General features: G+C 39.0%; 1 non-coding gene across 1 annotated transcript; it reads right to left on the bottom strand.

The window, feature by feature from the left end:
- Window positions 1-2,037: 2,037 nt before the first annotated feature.
- LOC117313684 (U6 spliceosomal RNA) lies at window positions 2,038-2,144 on the bottom strand. Its single transcript, XR_004528269.1, has one exon. It is a non-coding gene; the product is annotated as a U6 spliceosomal RNA (small nuclear RNA).
- Between the last annotated feature and the right edge of the window lie 2,506 nt (window positions 2,145-4,650).

Genomic DNA, 4,650 nt, shown 5'->3' with positions numbered 1-4,650 from the left:
CAAGACATATACCAGTTATGCTAGAGAGATCATCTCATTTCATGTCCCCAGTTGATGGGGCATGTTCCTAGAGTTAAAAATTATCCCCCCTGTGTCCTCATTATTTTCTTCAGATTATAATTGTAAAAACACTGAATGAGTGGTAACAATGAAAAGAATGGAGAAAATCGGAGCAGTTTATGGTAAGACTTGTATGGGATCAAATATAGTCATAAATTCTTTGACGATCCTCCCACCAAATGGTGGGGCCTATTTAGCTTCTCCTGGAACGGAGTCAACCTGTGAGTTCTTGGACCAAAACTGCACAGCTGACCTAATGCTATGACAGTCTGGACCTCTCCTCGAACAAAGGCTAGCAACTGCCTCCTAAATCTTTGAGAGTCTTGAACGGCTGTGTAAGAAATCCAACTACCCTACTGGAGATATCTCATGGAGGGCCCTGAAACTATATGGAGAGGGAGAGAGGCAGAGGTGAGCTCAGCTTGCAAGCCATTCCCATCAAGACACTGGTTATAAGAATGAAGTCTCTTGTCTCCTCCTGACCAGACCAGCCGTCAACTGAATTTCACTGAATCATTCCAGTCTATGCCATGTGAAACAGAATTCGTGGGAATCTTGACCCACGAAATTGTGAACTATAGTAAAAAGGGATGTTATTTTAAACCACTAAGTTTTGGGGTTTGTTAAATAGCAGTAGATAATTAGAACAATAGTATAGGTTTCAAATTCTACATAGTTTTTCCCAAGACCCTCTTCTTGCCCCCCAGCCTACTGGGTTTGCGTGTGTGTGTGTGTGTGAGTGTGTTCATTGTGTAGATTTCCCCAAGAGAATATAGGCTTTGTTTCCTGGAGAATGCTATAGATATGTCACCAGGAAGCACAGGAGGAACTCCATCAGTGGTAGAGAAAGAAAGCCCCTTAGTAGGGTTGCTTTATTCTCTTTCTCCCCTTAGACGATTCCTTGAGATCTGCTTCAGTCTGCTCTCACCATTTTCTTTTTTTTAAAATTTTTATTAAATTAAATTAACAATGTTATGTTAGTTTCAGGTGTACAGAAAAGAATTTGAAAAGGAATAGATACATGTATATGTATAACTGAATCACTTTGCTGTATACCTGAAACTCACACAACATTGCTCTCACCATTTTCATACAGGATGACCCTATCTTGGTTTCTCACTGAGAAGCCCCTCAGTTCGTAGTTCAGAGAATTGCCTTAACCAGTTAGAGGAGATAATCCTATGTAATGAGACTGAATAGCTGAGTTCAATAAGCCCCAAACTTCCATATTATTTCCTATGCTTATTATGGCACTTTTTGTTGTGTTGAAAATAACTAACACCTATGTAGGTCACTTTCTGAGTTATAAAATGGAAATAATATCTACCTTCCAAGTACATCAGAGTTATTGTGGGATTAATTTATTTTATTTTGCCTTTCATGGCTTATTTTATGTATAAATTTTTATTGGAGTATAGTTGCCTTACAGTGTTGTGTTACTTTCTGCTGTACAGCAAAGTGAATCAGTTATACGTATACATATATCCCCTCTTTTTTTAGATTTCCTTCCCAATTAGGTCACCACAGACCATTGCGTACAGTTCCCTTTGCTATACAGTAGGTTCTCATTAGTTATCTATTTTATACATAGTAGTGTATATATGTCAATGCCGATCTCCCAATTCATCCCAACCCTCCCTTTCCCCCCTTGGCATCCATAAGTTTCTTCTCTACATCTGTGTCTCTATTTCTGCTTTGCAAATAAGTTCATCTGTACCATTTTTCTAGATTCGACGTGTAAGCGGTATTATATGATATTTGTTTTTCTCTTTTTGACTTACTTCACTCTGTATGACAGTCTCTAGGTCTATCCACATCTCTGCAAATGGCACTATCTAATTCCTTTTTATGGCTGAGTAATATTCCATTGTATATTTGTACCACATCTTCTTTATCTGTTCCTCTGTTGATGGACTTTTAGGTTGCTTCCATGTCCTGGCTATTGTAAATAGTGCTGCAGTGAACATTGGGGTGCATAAAAATATGGTATTCTTCACGAATTTGTGTGTCATCCTTGCACAGGGACCATGCTAATCTTCTCTGTATCATTCCAATTTTAGTATATATGCTGCTGAAGCAAGCACTATTGTGAGATATAAATGAGATGATGTGGGTGGAAGTTCTTTGTAAACTTTAAAATGTTGTACCCTTGCAAAGTTATCATTATCATTACTATTAAGGAATTAGTAAATTACAGATAGTGTTGGAACACGTGGGCTTAGCATTGTGTGATCTTAGGCAATTCACTTAACATCTCAGCCATTTTCTCATCCCTAAAATAAAAAGTGTTTACTACATAATATCTGAGGTTGAGAACCTGTGTTGGCACAGGCAAATTAGTGCATAATGTTCAAAGACAAATGTGGCTCCATCCTTGCTGACCAGGAATTTATAAGGCAGTTGTTAAGATAACTCATGCTAAAATGATAATAATAATTCAAGTTAAACTTTTTTATTGAACTATAGTTTATTTACAATATTGTGTAAGTTTCAGGTGTACAGCAAAGTCAGTCAGTTTCATATAAATATATTATATATATATATATTCTTTTTCAGATTCTTTTCCTTTATAGGTCATTATAAGATATTGAATACGGTGTCCTATGCTATACCAAGTTAACCTTTTAAACACAAAAGTTCCCTGGGACCAAAATGTCCCCAACAGGTGATTTTCCAGATACTAGTATAATGTGCTGGTATCTTCTATTTATCCCTCCAGACCCAATCTCTGCCCTTGTTGGCTGTCCTATATGGAGTACATCAATGTGCTCTCGTTTCAGGGCTTCTGATTGGTTTATCAGTCAGAACCAGTTTATCAATCAGAACCAGATAAACCAGTCAAGAGGTTTATCAGGAGATGGGGAGAAAGAGAAAAAAGAGGTCAGGGTATTTATTCAACCTGCTTTCTCCCTATGGGTTCATCTGAAGATATCTCTTCCTTGACCCAAGGACACATTGTCTTTCAAGACTGCCCTCTCCACATGACTCTATCCTTCCAAGTTCCGTAAACTACTCTCTCTCTCCTTGACCCTTTCTCCTGGGGATGAAAGCAGCTCAGCTTTAACTAACCCTGGAATACTTCACAATCCCTTGTAGGGTAGGCAGCCTCCAATATGGCCCCCGTGGTCCTATTTCCTAGGACCTTGTATAATCCCCTCCTCTTGAATGTGGGCTAGACTTATTGATTCACTTCTCTGTGATTGAGTTCTTCCCTTTCTGACTGAGAATTTCTTTATTTAGGGAGATTCAAGTCCACAACCCATTATCCACAATTCTGAAATCCTCAAAGCTCTGAAAGCCAAAAGTGGTAAATTGAGGGCAAATCTGACCTGAAATAACATGAAGCTATTTATAATCTTTATTTATGCTTCTTAGTGTGAGGTTCATAGTTTCACTGCACAAATACTGATGATTTCCACAACATGTTACACTGAGGGTATTATATTTAGAACATACGGTATATGCATTGTATTACAACAATGAATTCCAAAGCAAATCTGGCCCCAAGGGTTTCAGATTTATTATAACCCAATATTCAAGCTTGGAGACTGTTCTGTCTCTTTAAGATGACTTTGCACTTCTCTGCCTTGATCCTTTATGTGTTGGTTTTAAGGTTTAAGTCTCAGAGAATCATTTTATTTACCTTGATTGCCAGTTGTGGGGAACTCTTCCCTGTAAACTCCATAATTGACAATTGTGGGTGAATAGTAGATCTGAGTAAAAGGGGAGGTGGGTGTTAGTATGGAGAAGGAGGGGGAGGAAAGTCTTCACAAGGGTCGGTGAGTTTTCAAGGATAAAGAAAACTCTTTCCTTAAGGTGACACTAGGGTTCTAGACAAAAATAACAGCACAGAGGTGTGAGGCAACCCACGGTGCATAGACTGCTGAAAACAGCTGACTTATCATAGGGGTTGGGATGAAATGGGATAAGGGCTGTATAGGAGCTGACCCTGGGAGAGTAATACAGGGGAGTCAAGGGTTTCTCACAGCAGAGAGAATTATAATATAGAAAGCCATGCAGCCAACAGTGCAAAGAGAATAGATTGGAGGGAGAGGAGGAGGAGGCAGGGGCCCAGGAAAGGCTTTTGCACAGGTCTAGGAGACAGTCTCAGAACTAACCAGTGGGGTGGAAAATGGAAGAAGAGAGAGTCAAGAAAGTTTAGAACAGAGATTCAAAAGGCCTTGGCAGAAGTTGGATGTGAAAGGGAAGGGGAGGAGTTAAATCTAAGTAGTTGATTATTGCTGGTAGAACAAAGTTCACTAGGCAGAAAGTTAAGTTTTAACATTCTTAACAGCTGATTACTTCTAATTTGAAGTAAGATTCTAATTTTACCAAGGTGGAGAGGGCCATGACCAACACACTGTAGTAGGCAGTACATGGACCTGGAGGTCAGCTGATCTCAGTTCTTTATTGTAACCTGAAGCAAAACATTTTCCCTCTCTAAATCTTAGTCTCTTTATCTGAAGAGCCTGGACAGTATCACCAGCTTGACAGGATTTGTGGCATGATGCATACAGTAAGGAAACAAAGTTGTGTATGTGAAAATTTCTGCCACTTCCAAAGTGTGCAAATGAATACTAGTTACATCTG

Source organism: Tursiops truncatus, chromosome 9 (assembly GCF_011762595.2).
Source record: "Tursiops truncatus isolate mTurTru1 chromosome 9, mTurTru1.mat.Y, whole genome shotgun sequence".
NCBI classification, from domain to species: Eukaryota; Metazoa; Chordata; class Mammalia; order Artiodactyla; family Delphinidae; genus Tursiops; species Tursiops truncatus.
The sequence above is the reverse complement of the archived record's forward strand: the minus strand, read 5'-3'. Positions and strand labels throughout refer to the sequence as shown.